This window comes from Halichoerus grypus, chromosome 6, assembly GCF_964656455.1.
Source record: "Halichoerus grypus chromosome 6, mHalGry1.hap1.1, whole genome shotgun sequence".
Lineage (NCBI taxonomy): Eukaryota > Metazoa > Chordata > Mammalia > Carnivora > Phocidae > Halichoerus > Halichoerus grypus.
Window position 1 is genome coordinate 116,212,528 of NC_135717.1, and position 20,502 is coordinate 116,233,029.

General features: G+C 47.9%; 1 protein-coding gene and 1 long non-coding RNA gene across 6 annotated transcripts in view; one reads left to right on the forward strand and one right to left on the reverse strand.

The window, feature by feature from the left end:
* NCKAP5L (NCK associated protein 5 like) overlaps positions 1 to 12,080 on the reverse strand; it is a 30,399-nt gene extending 18,319 nt beyond the window's left edge. For all 3 annotated transcript variants that reach the window (XM_036121077.2, XM_078075962.1, XM_036121076.2), the window contains exon 1: positions 11,842 to 12,080. The gene's annotated coding sequence lies outside the window, so the exon portion shown is untranslated. The remainder of the gene's footprint in view (positions 1 to 11,841) is intronic.
* Positions 12,081 to 12,087: 7 nt separating this feature from the next.
* LOC118553888 (uncharacterized) overlaps positions 12,088 to 20,502 on the forward strand; it is a 28,553-nt gene continuing 20,138 nt past the window's right edge. For 2 of the 3 annotated variants that reach the window (XR_013449189.1, XR_013449187.1), the window contains exons 1-2: positions 12,088 to 12,275; positions 15,967 to 16,138. This is a non-coding gene — a long non-coding RNA (uncharacterized LOC118553888). The remainder of the gene's footprint in view (positions 12,276 to 15,966; positions 16,139 to 20,502) is intronic. The other variant, XR_013449188.1, reaches the window with a different exon arrangement.

Genomic DNA, 20,502 nt, shown 5'->3' on the forward strand with positions numbered 1-20,502 from the left:
GGGATTCCTTGATTGAGCCTTCTAGGTCAATGCTTTTTTTCCACGGAGTCTAGATGTTGGGGATGGGACAGGACGAGACTTGACACTCACTTCTGTCCCCAGGCTTTTGCTCACACTGTTTCTTATTCTCTCCTCACCAAAGGAAAGCCATCAACACCAAGGTTTACTGCTAGAGTTGCACGCTTACCCTCCACGGGCTACTTCACACCCACTCCACTCTTCTCAAATTGCCTGCCCTCCTTCCCCCAGAGGATTAAAGCCAGCAGAGGGAAAACCCCTCGAATCTGCCAGCGTCCTCCCAGCTCCATCAGAACGCTTGCACCTCCCCCTCCCCCCGGGTCCTCCCAGTACAGCAGAGGGGCCGCTGTCTTCCCGGGCAAGGGCAGTCCCTCCTGCCCCGACCCATTCCCACTTAGGTCTTCAGTAGTGACCTCCTGAAGGGACCTTTCCCATCAGCCTTTAAAGCTTCTCAGGTGTCTTTCATCTAAAAAATAATTTCCCCCTGACATTTCCCCAGACCGTGCCCTCTTCTGCCCTTCCAAGCCAAACTTCTTTTTTTTTAATTTTTTTTTTTTTTTAGATTTTTATTTTATTCATTTGACAGAGAGGGAACACAAGCAGGGGGAGTGGGAGAGGGAGAAGCAGGCTTCCCACTGAGCAGGGAGCCTGATGCGGGGCTCGATCCCAGGACCCCGGGATCATGACCTGAGCCGAAGGCAGACGCTTAGCGACTGAGCCACCCAGGCGCCCCCAAGCCAAACTTCTAAAACAAAACAAAACACCCATCCTCACTTCTCACTCCTTCCTCTCAACCTGGTCCAAAGTCAGCAGTTAACTGCCACAATGCTAAATCCAAACACGATTTTTCCATCCCTGTCACCTTCTCAGGCACAAGGGCCTCTGGTGGCCACTTCCTCCTGGACTTTTTTAAGCTTCAAGACATAGTTCACATCCCCTATGACTCACCCATTTAAAGTGTGCAATCCAGTGGTTCATAGTGCGGTCACAGATCTATGCCATTGTGACAACTGTAGAACATTTTCATTACCCTTTAATTAGCACCCCCTCACCCCTGAACTAATTTGTTTTCTGTCTACAGATTTCCCTATTCTGGACATTTCATATGAATGGACTCATAGAACAGGTGGTCTTCGTGACTGGCTTCTGTCACTTGCATCACGTCTGCAAGGCTCATCCATGTTGAAGTGCGGAACAGCACTACGTTCCTTTTTTTTAAGATTTTATTTATTTATTTGACAGAAAGAGAGAGGCACAGCGAGAGAAGGAACACAAGCAGGGGGAGTGGGAGAGGGAGAAGCAGGCTTCCTGCTGAGCAGGGAGCCCTATGCGGGGCTCGATCCCAGGACCCTGGGATCATGACCCGATCATGATCATGATCATGATTAACGACTGAGCCACCCAGGTGCCCCAACTACGTACCTTTTTTACGGCCAAATAGTATTCTGATAAATAACTGATGTGCCACCAGTTTATCTCTTCATCTGTTGATGGACATTTGGGCTGTTTCCACTTTTTGGCTCTCATGAACAATGCTGCCGTGAGCATTTGTGTGCAAGTTCTTGTGTGGATGTAGTCACTTCTCTTGGGTATATATCTCGGAGTAGACTTGCTGGATCACATGGTCACTTTAGGTTTACCTTTTGGAGGAACTGCCGAATTTTTTTTAAAGCGAAGGCACCGTTTTAGTCCCGCCGACAGTGTATGAGGGTTTCCATTTCTCCATGTCCTCACCACTGGTTACTGTCTGATTATCGGATTCTAGTCACCCGAGGGAGTGTGAAGTGATCCCTCATGATGGTAATGATTTATATTTCCCTATTTAAGGATGTTGAGCATCTTTTCATGTGCTTATTGGCCATTTGTATATCTTCCCTGGAGGAATGTCTATTTAGATCCTTCTCCCATTTTTAATTGGATTATGCGGGGGTTTTTTAAAATGTAGTTATAAGGATTTTTTATATATTTTGAATACAAGTCTCTTATAAGGTATATGACTTGCAAATATTTTCTCCTATTCCATAGCTTGTCTTTTCACTTTCTTGATGGTGACCACCTTCTCCTAGATGACTTTTCCCTGGTCTATGATGCTCCTCCTCTCCCCCCAGCCATCTTGCACCTCTACTTTGTGTGTGTGTGTGTGTGTATTTTAAAACTTTGTATGGTTGTGTATACACATACACACACTTTAAAAAAACAGACACAGCAATGTTCTCACTGTTCTACAACTTTCTTTAGAAGAACAATTAAAAAAAAAAAAACAAAAGCCAAACCCACAGACTTTATTTGGATCTTCCCAGTTTTTCCACTGATGTCCTTTCCACCGATGTTCTTATTCCAACATCTAATCCATGATCCCACATTGTACTTAATCACCAAATCTCCTTATTTTCCTATGATTCATGATAGTTCCTCAGTAGTCTTTCATGACCTTGACATTTTGGAAGGGAACTGATCAGGTCAGTATTTTGGAGAGTGTTCCCTTACTGGGGTTTGTTTGATGTTTTCTCCAATTAGACTGAGGTTATGAATTTTTGGAAAGAATACCACAGAGGTGATGTGCCCTTCTCAGTGCATTATATCAGGGGGTATATTGTTGAGATGTCTTATGACTGGTGAGGTTAACCCTGAGCACCTAGTTAGGTGGTATCTAGTGGGTTTATCTGTTTATCTGTAAAGTTACTATTTTTCCTTTTGTCATTAGTAACCAGTTTGCGGGGCAATACTTTGTGACCATGCAAATACCCTGTTTCTGCTTCAATTTCCACCCGCTAATTTTAGGATTCATCAGTGGATCTTGCTTACAGCAGTTACTGTAGTGTTCTAATGATAATTTTTGATTTCCCTCATTCCTTATACATTTATTAATTAGAAATTTTCTGTAAGGAAGAGCTGTCCCTTCACTGCCACTGATTTACTTAATTACACATCTATATTAGCATGAACTCATAGATATTTTATTCTTTGGATTAGAATCCAATATTATCATCACTTATTTCATTGCTTAAATTCCAGCTTTGATCATTGAGAACTCTTTCAAGTCGGTTCCTCCGCTTTCCACATACCTCCATTTAAAAAAATTTATTTACGGGGCGCCCGGGTGGCTCAGTCGGTTGGGCATCTGCCTTCGGCTCAGGTCATGATCCTGGGGTCCTGGGATCGAGCCCCCCATCCAGCTCCCTCTCCCTCTGCCCCTCCCTGCCCCCCCACCCCTGCTCAGGCACACACGTTCTTTGTCTGAAATAAATAAAATCTTAAAAAAAAATGTATTTACTTTTGAACATCTGCTTGCTTCCTGACACCATAAGATGTTCCAGACTAATCTTATATTTTCCCTGCCACAATCACTTTTCCAAGGAGCTCCACCAGAGCAGTGCTCTTTCTAAAACTGTACCTCTGGTTGTGTCCCTAATGCCTCACACCTTCCCATGACCTCTGACTGCTTTGGGGACAGACCAAAGCCCTCCGCGCAGCACTGAAGCCCAGCGCCCCCCCCCCCCCCCCCCCGCCAGCAATTCTCCTGCAAAGCTGCCCTGAACGGAACAGACGTGGCTTCTTGAAGCACCTCCTGCAGGAGCGGTATTTCCAACTGTAACGCATCCTGTTCTCTAGTCCTCCCCCGTGAGGAAGAGGGGACTTCCCGTGCCCTTGGAAAGGGAGCTCCCTGAGGAGGAGCCCTGCCTGCATTTCTGTGCTCCCCCACACTCCCGCAGCAAAGCCCTGACCCTGGTCATCTCCTTTCCTTCCAGACAGAGTAAGACCACGAAGAAGGGACGGTGGGCTCCTCAGCTTCTAGTAAAGACATCCAACTGTCCCCTGCCCAAATGGCTCTGAGGACAAACCATGCGGAGAGGTGAGCAAGGGCCATTTTCAGTTTTGTCCCTAACGTTGATAAGACCTTATCCAAGCCCTCAACCCACTCCCGGGCCTGGTGACTCCCTCTGGCCAATGGGACTAAGCTATTCATTCTGCAGATACTTCCCAACACATCACTCAGGAGGAGGACCGAGGCTGGGGACTGGGGGGCAATTCAGAGATGGCTCAGCTCTTCTGACTTCTTGGGGCTTCCAATCTAGTAGGGGACGTGATACATGCAGGTAATAGCTGCAAGGTGGAGCATGTGCCACGAGAGAAGTCATTTGGAGAACTTTAAAAATCAGGAGAGAGGGGCACCTGGGTGGCTCAGTTGGTTAAGCAACTGCCTTCGGCTCAGGTCACGATCCTGGAGTCCCTGGATCGAGTCCCGCATTGGGCTCCCTGTTCGGCAGGGAGTCTGCTTCTCCCTCTGACCATAACCCCTCTCATGTGCTCTCTCTCATTCTCTCTCTCTCTCTCAAATAAATAAATAAAATCTTTAAAAAAAAAAAAAATCAGGAGAGAAATATTAAGCTGCAGCTGCAACAGTTTTTCAGAATGCAAGGCATCAAAGGAGCGGACACTTTATAGACCAGTGGGGTTTAGGTACAAGGGAACAGCAAGGGGGTCCTTCTAGGCAAAAGGCAGGCAGAAACAGAAGGAGGCACAAATCTTGGGGTGCATGCGGAAACGCAGTGCAGCTGGACTGAAGGGCATCGGAAGGGGAGTGTTTCCTGGTCCCCGGGCCCGTGCCAGTCACTAACTCCTCTCCTACCTCCCGACCCAACGGCAGAGTCAGCATATTTTCAACACCCGGGGTGTAACCGGAGACACGAGCTGGATCCCACAGGAAGAGCTGAGGCAGAAAGGCTCCTGGAGGCCGTCGTGGAGGCGACTGCTGAGTTGACTCCTGGAACATCAGCTCTCTGTTCTCAGATCCAAGAGGAAGGGGGCCTGGGAGGCTACACAGCCTGCTGGCTCTCAGGCTGCACGTGCAGGCTACACCTTCCCAGCCCCCAGGCTCCGCCCCGGGGCTCACTCCCTCAGGTTCCTATCCTGGCCTCTTTCTTCAAAGGGAACAGGCTCTGGCCGGCCAAGTGCCTTCCAGGTCCGGGCAGCTTCAGTGTTGACTCAGTGGGTGCCATTTGGCCAGAGCCCGGAGGTGACCTCCTAAGCTGCCAGCTCGGGCCGGAAGCACGTCACCTTCTCTGGGAACAGAAAGTAGCTCTGGCTCACCACAAGCCCTCACTGGACTCTGCTCTTACTTGTGCCCCCAAGTGGGAGTGAGGCTTCCTGCATTCCGGTTTTGGCTGGGCCGCACTGAGTGACCCTGGGTGAAGCCAAGAACCCTGCTGGGACTCAGTTTTCCTATCCGTAAAGTGGGGTGAACTCTCTCTGACTTTTTCTGCAGGGCATAGAAGGATGAGATCATGTCTGGAAAGGGATTGCAGCTGCGGTAGGGGGTTGAAGGTGAGGAGCTCGGCAGGGCTTTTAGGGAGAAGCCCTTGGTTTGGATTCTGCCTTCCTCCTACAGGGCCCACGGGCTTCCCAGGAAAGCAGGGGGGTGGGGAGTAGGGAGAGGAAGGGTCAGCAAAGCCGAGAGCTTAAGCCTTCTCCTGGTCCCAGGGACAGGAAGTGAGGTGCCGTCTAGAGAGGAAGTGAGAAGCAAACACCCCCCAACTTCCCTTCGGCCTACAGGGGAAAGGAAGGCTCCAGCTTCAGGAGCCTGCAGGCCCAGAGCTGGGGAGACAAGGCAGTGGGGTGGGGGTGGGGAGGAGGCATTAGCAGCACCATCTGGAAGAGAAGGGGGGGTTCTTGTCTTGGACATAATAAAACTCAAGGGGCCCAAGACATCCCACAGACTGGGAGAGGGGAGAAGAGAAGCCACAGAAGTCAAGTTGAAAAACGCAGCTTTCCAGGTCACGTGGCACTCTATTTACAGTCCTGGCCCCCAGCCTCCTGCCCCCAGCTTCATGCTGTGCCCTGCCATGTGCCTCCCCCCCAGGACATGCACACTCCTGCACACACCGAGGCGGCCCAGGGCCTCTGATTATTTGCTCTTACGGTATATGCCCTTTCTTTGTAGCCTGCATCATAGCTGTGGTTCTACAACTGCTGAATTATTTGATTAAGGCAGACTTTTGGGATCAGCACTGTACCCCCAGGGTCTAGCACAACACCTCGCCCATAGTAACTGCTGAGAACGCCTCAGAGGCTGGTTTGGGCCTAAACCTTGGCATCTGAATGAAGTTCAGTATACGAAGGTGAACAAACCCTGCTCACGGCCTGGGATCGACTGGGTGACCCTGGGGTGGGCAGTAAAGATCAGAAACCAGAGAACTGACAGGCGGCAGGAGAAATCCACGCACACCCACTGCCAACAGGCAACAGATGAAGACAGTACACGCTATCTGCTATCTTTTGGATAAGGGAGAAAAATAAGAATAGACATTTGTATTTGTTTTGTGTAAAGACATTCTTGAGGGATATGTAAGAAACTAATAAGTGATTATCTGTGGAGGGAAAAGGGGGTGAAGGTAGGAGCACAATTTCTCAACATACACCTTTTTGTACCATTTTGATTTCTGGACTCTATTTTTAAAAATGCTAGTGAAAAACTAAAATATAAAACTTTGAAGAAAAAAAAATGTTAGCGGGAACAACCACCTGCCCAGGTGATTTCTAAAGGTCCTCCCAGCTGGGGCTATCTACTCTCTTCCCATATTAGGAAGTAGGGACCAGGCCCCTGGGGCAAGGGAGAGGTGAGGAGGTCTGGCTAGATGAGTGTGGGGACTCTGGCCAAAGGACACCAGTCTTCACTCCCTTTCTCCCTGGGCTAGGAGAGAGGCCCTGCCACCCCTAGTCTGTGGTGTGGCACGGGAACACCAAACTGTTCGCAAGTTGGTCAGGGCCACTTCCTCCTGGGTGAGAACTGGGCTCATTCTAGATCCCAAGGGGCAGGGGCAGAGGTGGGTGGTTGGGCAAGGGGAAGAGTCTGGGGCAGGTGGGAGTAAGCTGGGGTAAATGACACCTGGAGGCTCCTGCAGCTGCTGCGGGCAGGTTCTGGGGGTGTCTCAACAGATCCTCATACAAAAGGACCAATTACAGCCCCCACATCAAGACAGCCGAGGGTGAAATGAATCAGCCCATAGGAACAATGACTGCTGAGAACCCTAGGGCCACACCCCGGGAGTTCTGGGGCCCCTCACAGTCCCATCTAGGAAAAACCTCATCATTCTTCTACCCAGAGGGCCAGTGGGGAGGGACAGTTTCAAGCCCTGCACGAGAGTGAGAACCGCAGACCAGGGCCCCAAGCAGCACCCACCACCACTCAAGCCTCGCAGGCATCAGCATGAGACGCAGAATGGGGTCGTCTCTCCTTTTAAAATATCTCTACAGATATAGATATAGATATTTTTAAAAGCCTAGTGAGTACCGGAGAACTCCCGGAGCTCAAGGACCGCCGTAAGGGTCCAGGAGCTGTATCTGACTGGGCTCTTCTCCGGGGCTGCTCGACTTTTAGAAATCAGTAATAATAGCAGTGATAATTCACCTTAATAACAGCCTGGCCTCCTGAGGCCTCTTTCATCCGTGTAACTCCCAGAGCTGGGAAAATGGCAATTACTGAACAGGTGCCACACCCCAGTGATGATGCGTTATTAATCCATCCGCACAGGCTGGGAAACTGAGGCGCAGGGAGGACTTCCCCTCACAAGGAACTAAGGATACAGGAGCTGAGGGCTGATGGGAAGTGCTGGCTCTCTACCTGCTGTGTTTGGGAAGATGTTGAAGAAGGAGGGGGGGCGGGGGGGCCCCTCCTTTCAGAGTCAGCCGGGCCTGGGTTTGGGATAAAGGTGAGGAGGACCCCAGATGTGTCCCAAGCCCCCTCCCCAGGCTGCAGCAGGGCCTGGTGGTGGCCTTGGCTGGGAGTCAGGGCCTCTGATCTTGAGCCCATACACTTACTCTGCCAAAGTACTACAAGGCGGGCCAACAGCTGCTCTGAGCATCTCCACCACGTCTGCAACACACGCAGGCCCCACGGGGTAAGTGAGGGCTCAGCCTCCCCAACAGCCCCACGCCACAGGCACCACCTCTGAAGCGGGAACAGGGGGCATCTTACAGCTGGGCGGGTGTGTGTGTGTGTGTATCAAATCAAAAACATGTCAAGAAGTGGGGAGACTACTTCTTAGGGACCCAAGCCCATCTCTGCAGCCCCCTTCCAACTTTGACACTGATCTCAAAAAAATGAGATCCTTCTTACAGCAAGGGCAGGGGAGGGGAGGCAGAAAGTCACAGAAGACTACCGATTTTCCCAGTGTGGCCGTGGAGGGAAGCAGCGGAGACTCACATGAGGATGGGAGGGTAAAGACAGAGGCACCTGCCTGTGCAGAGCCATCCACAGCCTACTGTGTGCCTGGTGCTGTGGGCGATGCTCGAACAGACACAGTCTCCGCTCCGGGAAAACCACAAGGCCCAAGCCAGGCAGCAACCAATGACCTTGTCCTCCAACCTTCCAGGACAGGGCCTGGGGAAAAACAAGGGTGTTGTTCGAAGGGATCCGAAGTTATTTTTCTTCAGCATGTTAGATCTGACCAGAGCCCCTGGGGAGGCCCTGAGATAACACTCTGACCCTCCAAGGGTCCAGCTCTCCACAATCTCAGGTCCCAGAACTGCCCTTTCTGCTTTAAATTCGGCCAGGCCCTTCACGCCCGAGACATGAAGGCCGAGGGGGACCATGTAACACACCAGACCGGAGTCAGGAGCCCTGTCACTGCCACTCATCATTGTATGAATCACTTCCCCCTCTGGACTTCAGTTTCCCCATTTTTAACACGAGGGCGTTGGACTGGATGTCTCTAGGATTCCTTCCAGCCTATGACTCTATGTTGTTTTGATGTGGTGGCAGATCCCAGATTGATTTACATAAATTTGCATGTTCAATCAGAAATCCCAAACTCCAAGTATAGAAAATCCAATCAGTCCATTAGTGCAGCCAGACTGGGGCTGGAGGCGCCTGCCAGGTTCGGGCGAGGCCTGTCAAAGCAGACCGTGGTAGTGGTGGTGAACTGGGGGAGGAGCTGAGGGAAGCAGGGCGAGAAGTGGCGTTTGTTCTAAGGGATGCAGTTCTGGTGACCCAGAGCCGATGGGGCCGGGGTCCCCTCTTCGGCTACTGGGCAAGGGTCCTTTCTCCTGCTTCCAACGGGGCCTCCGGCTGGCCAGCCTCAGAGCCACACCCCAGGAGGAAAGAGCAGCCTCTGCCTAGCAACAGCCGCATCCCTCACTCTGACAGGGACTGGAAACTGACCTCGCTGGGAGCTCCCATTTTCCATTCCAGGGGCTCCTCGCAGTGAGGAAGGTTTCCTTGGGGTCTAACCTAAATGCCTCCTGCTGCAGCTTCAGTCCGTGGGCAGCAGGGCCCAGGGAAGGGGGCTCCCCAGGCCCAGGAGAGCTACAGGGAAAAGCAATGCAGACAATGTGTCCCCACGTCCAACCCATCCCACAGCCTCTCTAACCACCACCTCCTCTAACATCCCCCCCTGGCACCTGGGAGACCAAGGATGAAAACAAACAAGGAAAACGTGAAGGCTTTTGGCTCTTGGGCTAGAGAGCAAGTCCCAACCTGGAGAGCCTGACTCCTGAGAAACCATACCCCCAGGAGGGAAGGAGGCCGGGAAAGGTGGGGCTGGGGCAGTTTCTCCCTGCTGCCAGGCTGCCATGGAAGGGCCCAGGAGGCTGGCTGGGCTGGGTGAGGGCAGCAGGGAAAACTCCTTAAGCCCACTGCCTGGGGACTGGGGGCTGTGAGTGCACAGGTGAGGTGAGGAGGGCCAGGGAGTGAGATGGGCAACAGCAACGGGGCTCTCGTCCTCTTCCCATAAGAGGGCGGATGAGTATACTGTGCTCCCTGGCTCAGATCCTAAAACAAGTCCCAACAGCTGAGATGCAAACTGTCTCCTGGGAATCTGCTTACCCGGCTGGCCCTTGGCTGCCTACCCTTCTCTCAACTCCTCCCCAAAGGCCCAACTCAAAGACTGGCCTGCCAGGATATCTCAGCAGAGGCCTTGATGGGTGGGCCAAACCCCAGCCAGCAAGAGTTCACACCCCAAGCCACTAGGGGTGAGCAAGACAATGGCTAGTCTTAGGAGAATAAGGGAGTCTGCACCCCTGCAACCTTGGGTAACTGTGACTTGGGTAACTGTATCAGCCAACACCTACCTCCTCAAACTAAGTCCCCCAGCCAGGGGACCTTTCTCCCTTTCAGTCACTTATCAATGGAACCACACAAGGTCAACAAGTGAAAGGGAATGTTAGAGCTTTCCAGTCCAACTGTCGAATTTTACACATGAGGGAAAAGAGCCCCAGAGAGGCACACTGTCTGGGCCAAAGTCACACAGCAAGCTGGGAAGAGCAGGGACCAGTGCTTCTGACTCCCAGTCCACAGTGACAGCAGCTTGGTCTTCATATACATTGGTTTCTGCCTATTGTGGAACAGCCTTCCTCCCTGCAACCCAGGCCATCTGCGTGCCCAGGTTCCCACTCTGTTCCAAAGCCCTAAGCTGAAGAAAGATGCTGGAGGGCCTGAGCCACCTCATGCACAGACCACAGACTTTGAAAACAAGTTGAACTATGTGCGACTATCTCTCCCCAGACAGGAATACACATGTTTCTCTGAAGTAGGAAACCCACTGAAGCTAGGCTGTTCCTAGAAAGACAGGGAACCAATATGAGTAGTGAATTTTGTGTCTCCCTTCTTGAAAGACAAGGGGTCTTGCAAGACAGGGTCTGCAACAAGGCAACTAGGCTGGGTTCATTTTCCCCATTGAGTGCAGACCACAGAACGGTCAGCCACTGTCTCCCAGTACCATCCCTGTCCCCGGCATCTGCCTCCAGCCGCGGCCTCTGGCAGACAACTGCGCTTAGGCAGGAGGACCCAAGGGGAGGGAGAGAGCGGCTGGGAGGGAATAAGAGGGATCTGCCGTCAGTCTAAGACCCCTGGTTCCTCAGAAAGGCGAGCGTTTAAGCAGGAGCTGGCTGGCTGGGTGGACAGCGCTGAGAGTCTGGAAAACCAGGCCCGCGGGAGGCGAGGGACCTCCGTGCCCTTGGGGCAGTGCCAGCGCTGGAGACCTGAGAGCTTGAGCCCAGAATAAGCAGGGGTCTGGGGTTCGGTGAGCCGCTTTTCTAGTCGGCCTAGGCCAGGGGAGTGTCGGGCACAGATAAATTCTCTGCATTCTTCTGGCACCGCAGCCAGGACCCAGAGAGCCTTTTCTGCAGGCGCTGCCCTGGCCCCACACCCTGCCCAGCCCTTCTCCCTCCCTCAGCCTCTCTTTAGTGTTCAGCCTGCTGGCCCCCCGCCTCCGTCCTTCCCGCAGCCCCTCAAAGCCACCGAAGGATTGTTCCTAGAGACCCTGATCTCTCCGCCTCTCCCCATCTTCCCCACGCCCTACCGCCCCAGGCCACGGGGACTGCAAGGAGGGCGAAGAGGAGCCCAGGGCTCGTCTCCGCGCCTGCGCTTTGGGGAGAGCCTCCCTCCACCCCCCAACCCCCCCCTGCGCAACAACCCTGCACCGCTAAGCGGCACCCGGACAGTGGGATGCGGGTGGGGTGGGGTGCGCAGCTGGGGCAAGGTCAGTGCTTTCAAAGAGGGAGGGAGACCGGCCCCCGGAACATCCCCCTGTCCCGAAAGTTTCCCTTCCGGGGCCATGGAGTGTGCGCGAGGAGGGCGCGGGGGGCGGGAGGGGGTGGGGTGGGGGTGGACAGAGTCGCAGCCGGACCCTCACCCCCCCCACCCCCGCCGGGGACAGTGGGGCGGGAGGGAGGGGCAGGCAGTGAGGTCCGGGCAGGAAGGCGCGCCGCCCCCTCCGACCCAAGGCTGCCACGAGAGCCTTACCCTTCAAACCGCCCACCCCCAGCCCACAGCTTGCAGACCCTCCACTCGCCGCCCTTTAAATCCCAAGTAGGCCTGGAACTCACCGAAATCAGGTGTTGAGCTGGGCCAGGGCAGGCCAGATCCGCCGGGTCCATGGCCGCGGCTCGGGGGCGGGGGGCAGAAGAAGGGGGGTGCTGGGGCCGCCTCTTGATGTCAAGGCTTTAAAGGGGCCAGTGAGCCCCGCCCCTCGCCCAGACCTCGCCTCCCTCCTTCCACGCAGCCAATCCACGTTCGTCTTGGATGCGCGCCCCTCCCAGCCCCCTCCAGATGTTCCCAGGACGAGAGCTAAGTCCGCCCGTCCGGAGAGCGCCGCTTCCGCCCCGGTGGGAAGGACCTCCCCTCCCCCAATAGAGAAACACTCTCCTCGGGCCCGGTCGGGTCCGGCTTGGTAAACCTCCCCCGTGCCGGGGTAGGAGAAGCCGCGCTGGGCCGAGCGGGGGTGGAATGAGGGGCATCTATAGCAGAGAAAACTAAGTAGGTGCGCGCGGAGCCACGGGCATGCGCGTCTGCTTCTGTGGGGCTGGGCGTGCACGTGTATCTGTGGTTGTGAGCGTTGGTGTTTGTAATTTGCCTTCCTGCTACGTGTTGGGTGTAAATCTATGGGAAGACGCTTGAGTGCCTCCTTGGCCTTAAATGCTCCCTCCTCACTTTTCCTCCTCCGGATCGGGATTGGGTCCTCCCAGTAGTGTGGAAAGCTGGGCGCTAGGAACAGGCTCCGCTGCTTTCAGAGTAGTGCTGGTCGTTTCCTCACTGGAGGAGGTAAGGCTGAGCATAAAGAAGATATAACCTTGTTCTCAGCCACTTGCTATCTTGATGGGAACGAGTGCCTGCCCTGTTGAACTAACCGCGTGCTTAAAAGAAAAGCAAACAGCCCACCTAGGCCCCTGCAGGGCCTCAGAGCTCCCTTCAGTACCATTCTCAACGGTCCTTGATTAAATATCTATTTGCCCTTGTCTGGATACCGTATAGTCTTCACAATCTGCATGGTAGTGACTGGCCCGCTAATGCAGGTTGGGGTTCTGCAGAGAAATACAAAGGGATTCCTAGTCACTGTCTCTGCCCATTTTATTAAAATCGCTTCTGTTGTGTACACGGAATGTATTAACGCATCATATTAAGTCCAATAAAGGAACATGAAAGCTGAGGGATCTTGGGGTGCTCAAATTGGCTAGGATTAATCAAGAGTTCCTCTCTGAAGGAGGCTCCCTAATTTAGAATGGGATTTGAAGGGCACAGAGAACTTGAATAGATTGAGGCAGGGTAAGGACACAAAGAGACAGGAAGAGCAAATTAGCTGCCTGGGACAGTGAGCAGATCACCTTGGCTGGGTGGGAAGTGTAAGTTAGTGGAGGAGGTTTTGTATGGAGATCAGAATGACAGTATGGATTTGACAGGATAAGTGATAAAAAAGTCATTTTGGGTTCTTGAGCATAGAAATGAGTGCCTGAGATCAGTTATTACTGGAGCCTAAAAGATGTCATGATGGTTATTACCACCAGCTCGCTCACCTTTGGTTTAAAATTGATTTATCCTTAACATACAATAAAATGCAGATCTTAGGTGTTCTATTTGGTGAATTTCAACAATAATATACACCTGTGTAACACCCAAAACAAGATAGTGAGTCATCACCCCAGAAAATTCCCTCATGCCCCTTTATATTTATTATTAACTATCCTGCACCTACCACCACCCACCGCCTGCAACCTCCTGAGTTCTATCACCATAGTTTTGTCTGTTCTTGGCTTTCACATAAGTGTAATCAAATAGTATGCATTTTTTGGGTCTATATTCTTTAGCTTAGTAATGTTTTTGACTAATGTGAATCTGTTCTATTACTGAGTAATATTCCATTGTATGACTATATCACTATTTGTTTATCCATTCTCCAGTTGATGTATATTTGGGTGTTTCCAGTTTTGGGGCTGTTATATTCTTGTGCAAATCTCTTCGTGAACATATTTTCATTTCTGAGAAAGCTCACCTTATTTTTTTTAATTGAAGTATTATTATTGAAATACAGTATCATATTCGTTTCAGGTGTACAACATTGTATTGCAAAATGATCACCATAAGTCTAGTTACCATGTGTCACCAAAGTTAATACAATATTTTTGACCATATTCCCCATGTTGTAAAATACGTCCCCATGACTTATTTATAATTGGGAGTTTAAACCTCTTGATCTCCTTCACACATATTGCCCACCCTCCTACCCTCCTCTTTTCTGGCAACCATCAATCTGTTCTCTGTACCTATATGTCTGGTTTTGTTTGTTTTGTTTTTCAGATTCCATATGTAGGTGAAATCATAGGGTATTTGTCTTTTTCTGACTTATTTCACTTAGCATAATATCCTCAAGGTCCATCCATATTGCTGCAAACAGCAAGATTTCATTCTGTTTTATGGCTGAGTAATATTCCATTGTATGTATATTATATGTATTATATATATGTATACATACACACACACACACACACACCACATCTTATTTATCCACTCATTTATTGATGGACACATAGGTTGTTCCATATCTTGGCTATTGTAAACAATGCTGCAGTGAACATGGGGGTGTTTTTGTTTTCTTGGAATAAAAACCCAGAGTGGAATTGCTGGATCATATGGTAGTTCTTTTTAATTTTTTGAGTAACTTCCATACTGTTCTCCATAGTGGCTGCACCAATTTACATTCTCACCAACAGTGTGTAAGTGTTTGCTTTTCTCCTCATCCTTGTCAACACTTTTCTTTTTTTTTTTAAGATTTTATTTATTTATTTGGGAGAGCACGAGCAGGGGGAAGGGCAGAGGCAGAGGGACAAGCAAATTTCCCACTGAGCAGGGAGCCCGATTTGGGGCTCAATCCCAGGACCCTGAGATCATGACTTGAGCCAAAGGTAGACATTTAACTGAATCACCCAGGCGCCCCAACGCTTATTTATTTTTTTAATAATAGCCATTCTGTGAGGTGATACCTCATTGTGGTTTTGATGTACATTTCCATGATGGTTAGGTGATATCAAGCATCTTTTCATGTGCTTGTTGGCCATTAGTGTGTCTTTGGAAAAATGTCTACTCAGACCATCTGCTCATTTAAAAAATTTTTTTTGCCCCATTGCCCCTCTTCTGCCAATTTGAAATCAGATTTTTTGTTTTTGCTATTGTTCTTTATATATTTTAGAAATTAGCCCCTTAGCACATTTATGATTTGCAAACATTTTCTTCCATTCAGTAAGTTGCCTTATTTTCTTGAGAGCTTGCTCCACTGTGCAAAAAGGTTTTCAGTTTGCTGTAGTCCCATTTGTTTATTTTTTTGCTTTTGTTGCCCTTGCCTGTGGAATCAGATCCAAAACAATATTGCTAAGACTGATGTCAGGGAACTCATTGCTTATGTTTTCTTCAAGGACATTTATGGTTTTAGGTCAAGCCTTTAATCCATTTTGAGTTGATTTTTGTGTATAATGTTAAGATAGGGGTTCAGTTTCATTCTTTTGCTTATAATTGCACAATTTCCCCACACCATTTATTGAAGACATGGTCTTTTTCCTATTGTATATTCTTGCCTTCTTTGTTATAGATTAACTGATCACATATGTGTGGATTTATTTCTCGGTTCTCAATTCTGTTCCATTGGCCTTTGTATCTGTTTTGTGCCAGTACCATTCAGTTTTGATTACTACAGCTTTGTAGTATAGTTTGAAATCAGTGAGCAGGGATTGTGATGCCTCCACCTTTGTTCTTTCTCAAGATTGGTTTGGCTATTTAGGGTATTCTGTGGTTCCATACAAATTTTAGGATTATTTGTTCTATTTGTGTGAATAATGTCATTGGTATTTTGATAGGAATTGCATTGAATCTGTAGATTGCTTTTGCTAGTACGAGCATTTTAACAATATTAATTCTTCCAATCCATGAGCAGGGTGTATCTTTCCATTTATTTGTGTCTTCTTCAATTTCATCAATGTGTTACAGTTTTCAGAGTACAGGTCTTTCGCTTCCTTGGTTAAATTTATTTCTAGGTATTTTATTTTTTGATGTAATTGTGAATGGGATTGTTTTCTTAATTTCTCTGATAGTTTGTTATTATATAGAAACAACAGATTTCTGTATATTAAGTGTGTATCCTGCAACTTTACTGAATTTATTAGTCATTTATCCTTTTTTTTTTTAAGATCTTATTTATTTACTTGAGAGACAGAGAGAGAGCACAAGTGGAGGAGGGGCAGAGGCAGAAGGACAAGCAGACTCCCCGCTGGGCACGGAGCCAGACACAGGGCTTGATCCCAAGACCCCGAGAACACTACCAGAGCTGAAGTCAGACGTTTGACCGACTGAGCCATCCAGGTGCCCCTATTAGTCATTTATTCTAATAGTTTTTTTGTTTGTTTTTGTTTAAAGATTTTATTTGAGAGAGAGAGAGAGAGAGCACAAGCAGGGGGAGCAGCAGGCAGAGGGAGAGGGAGAAGCAGGCTTCCTGCTGAGCAGGAATCCTGACATGGGGCTCCATCCCAGGACCCCAGGCTCATGACCTGAGCTGAAGGCAGACGCTTAACCAACTAAGCCATCATATTCTAATAGTTTTTTGATGGAGTCTTTAGGGAGCTTGATGATAGATAGTGGCATTTTTGGAATCTTGCAGCAGTGATTAATTCTTATTCATTCAATCATCCAATATTTATTGAATCAGGATCAGTGGACTAGTCATGGGTTTACACCCAAAATTAGACATGATCCTTTCCTCACAGGGCTTAAAAATCCAGTAAGACTCCCTATATCTACTGCATTCCAAAAGCACAGGGAAAAAAACCTTAATAGTATGCCAAGCATTTCTAACTATTTTGGGATGTTTCCAAATAACTAAATTTTGGGAAATAAACAGACCATCTGGATTTTTATACTTTTCACTTAGATGTTTACCCTTTTTTAAAAAAAACACAGCCAGAACATCTGCACTTGTCAGAGCAACTATCTGCCCTCCTTACTCAAAGGCTCTTGTATACATGAAAGTTTAGGCATTCAGATTTTGGCAGATTCTCTATACTTTATAAACCTTCATTTTCACTGATAGAAGGTTAAAGAAGTATAACTACTATTACCCCATGATCACTTTCTGTCTATGATGGGGCTTAAGACACTTTAATTCCTCAGTGGTATTATTCACTTAAATTATTAAAAACTATACAGAAGTCCCATAGTTGGTTTTCCACCCTTGTAATATACCATTCATCACGTATTGTTTTTTAAGATTTGTTTAGTTATTTTAGAGAGAGAGAGAGAGAGAGCAGGAGGAGGGGCAGAGGGAGAGGGAGGGAGATAATCTGAAGCAGAATCCTCACTAAGCTTGGAGCCTGACGTGGGGCTCAATTTCACGACCCTGAGATCATGACCTGAGCTGAAACCAGAGTTGGATGCTCAACTGACTAAGCCACCTAGGCCCCCCATCACATACTGTTCTTTACTTGAGTTGTCTGTTGTAAAACAAGCTAGGTCTCTTAGGCCTCTTGTTGCTACAAGCTGCTAGTAATAGAAGTTTGGTAGCATAGTCTAATGGTGCATATGGTGCTGATGAGTGACCGGTAGATCACTGCTCACATCAGTCCTTTGAATGGTTTTAAGCAGGGGGTTAGCATAATCAGAAATGCATTTTAGAAAGATTACTGTGGTTGCAATGTGGAGAACAGTTTAGAGAGAGCAAGATTGAAGTCGGAGAACAGACAGAAAGTTTTTGTAGTAATTGAGGGGGAAAATGGGAAATGATGTGCTCTGGACTAGGAAAGTGATAGTGGTAATGGTAACAGAGTCAGCAGGTCTTAGGATTGGAAGGGGAGGGAAGCAGAGGGCTAAGCCAAGACTTCTGGACTAGGTCACTTGCAGATGGTAGGGCCACTCAATGAAATGGAAAGCACTGGAGGAAGAGCAGTTTTGGGAGATGATATGCTCACTTCCAAACATGTTAACATTGAAATGCCTGGAGGATGTCCCAGTGGAAATGTCTATCCAAGAGGTAAGAGCTTCCCAACTGTTGTGCCCCAGGAAGAGGTTACCGATGTGCTGCATATTTTCTCAACCCTCAGGGGAGCACGAACTTCCTTGGAAAGACAGCAGTCTTGGTAAGGTGTGTTGCCATGAAAATACCATCATTCTTTATGTGTGCCATGATATGGAAAAGGTTGGAAAGTATTAATGAATAATGCTGTTGGATAAGTAATTCTGAAGCTAAGGAGAGAGATCTGGACTAGAGATAAGAGATTTGTGAGGTATGAGAACATCAGAACATAGATGGTAACTGAAGAAATGGAGTGGAGATCATGTGAGGAAAGAGGGACTGGAACAGAACCCTAAGGAACAGCAACATTAGAGAGGGGTCTCTAGAGAAGGAGGAAGACAACTGGGTGAGTGCTGTCACCAGAGCCCAAGGGGTTTCCAAAAAAAAAAAAGTTCCCAATATTACTGTCAGGTTGGATCAGGACTGAGACATACCTGCTGACTTTAGCCACATCATTGGTGACTTTGGCAAAACCAAATTTTGAAGGGTTGAGAAAGATGTACAAAGTAGGAATGGAGGCAAGAAGTATTTAAAACTTTTTCAAGAATTTTGACTGTGCTTTGAGGGAAAAGTTATAGGCAGGTGGGCAGGGCAACAGGCGATGAGAATTCTTTTAGAAAGCTATTTTTAGAAAGATACTACTTAATTTAATTTCAAAACTTATTTAAAATTCATTATTTTTATTTTTTATTTTTATTATTATTATTTTTTTAAAGATTTTATTTATTTATTTGACAGAGAGAGACACAGCGAGAGAGGGAACACAAGCAGGGGGAGTGGGAGAGGGAGAAGCAGGCCTCCCGCTGAGCAGGGAGCCCGATGTGGGGCTCGATCCCAGGACCCTGGGACCATGACCTGAGCCGAAGGCAGACGCTTAACTGACTGAGCCACCCAGGCGCCCCATAAAATTCATTATTTTTAAGAAGCATTATGTGCATATGGTTAACAAACCAAATAACACAAGAGCAATTATGTGCTGCATTTCCCATTTCCAGTAATGAGCCACTTTAACTTTCTGGCTGATTCTTCAATATGACTAAATATGCTCATACTGCAAATTGATTTTCACTTTTAGATGTTTTATTACCTCCTATGTATATATTCTTTTTAAAAGGTACAAAAGTGAGGGGCGCCTGGGTGGCTCAGTCGTTAAGCGTCTGCCTTCGGCTCAGGTCATGATCCCAGGGTCCTGGGATTGAGCCCTGCATCAGGCTCCCTGCTCCGCGGGAAGCCTGCTTCTCCCTCTCCCACTCCCCCTGCTTGTGTTCCTGCTCTCTCTCTCTCTGTCAAATAAATTAAAAAAAAAAAAATCTAAAAGGTACAAAAGTGGAATCTTACCATTCATACTGTTCTGCACCTTACTTCTTACACTTAAAATATCTCGGAGACCTTTCTATTTTAACATAGATAGAACTATCTTGTTCTTTTTAACAATTGCATAGTAATCCATTCATGGCTGTACCATATTATTTGTTTCCTACTGATGGGCATTTAGATTGTTGCCAGCTTCTCACTTTTATCAGACAACTATAATGGATAACATTGTACATACATCCTTGCAAATTTATGTGAGTATATCCACAGGATAAATTCCTAGCAATGGAATTGCTGGGTATGTGCAGTGTACGTTTCGAGAAATTGCCTTCCATATGGTTATGCTAATTTACCATCCCCACTAACAGGGTGTAAGAATACCTATCTTCCCACATTCTCACCATCACTGTTTAAAAAATTTGTGAATATTGTTCTAAGTGCCGAAATATTCTTGCATTTTTTATTTGCATGTAATTAGTAAGATTAAACAAGTTTTCAGGTGTTTTATCTGCCATTATCATTTTTTTGTGAATGCCTTTTTCTAATAGACGTGTAAGAGTTGTTTGTGTTATAATGAAATTCACCCTTTGTCTGTCACATGTATTGCAAATTGTTTCCCTAGCTGGTGTATGTCTTCTGACTTTATTGGATTTTCTTTTTCCTTTGCCGTAGGTAGTCAGATTTATTGGTCTTTTCCCTGATGGCTTTTAGGCTTTTTATGTTTAGAAAGTACCTTTTTTAAAACATTTTTTCTCTAGTATGCTTATGGGTTTTCTTTTCATTTCATCCAAAATCTAGTTAAATGGCGAAGACCACTGTTATTTCTCAGTACTGCTCAGAATGACATCTCCATTTTAGACCAGCTAGTTCTATCTGTTCTCAATGTATACAACACCCATTCCTTTGTACCTCTGCTGAAACGTTCCTTTCTCCAGGCTCACCGGGCATGCTCCTTTCCCTCTTGTCCATCCTTGCAAAAGCTATATTCCTTTCAGGAACAGCTCAAATCCCATATCCTCTAGAAAGTCTTCCATGCCCATTGTAGCCCACAAAGATTTTTCCTTCGCTGAAGCTCACATGATAACGTGCTGCCTTGTTTGAGCCTCTCCTTTTCTCAACTTTAACATATTTGCTGAGTGAGTCAAATCTAACCTCTGGAAGTCCAGGGTTCTTTAATCTACTTTTCCCTACCCCTCAAAGAGGCTAAAAGCACACTGGGCATTTAGAAGGAATTTGATAAAATACTTGATTTGCCACAAAAGTGTATGCATTGGCCACATTTGAAATTGGCTGGTCCAAATTGAGACAAGCTGCAAGTTAAAATACACATCAGAATTTGAAGATGAAA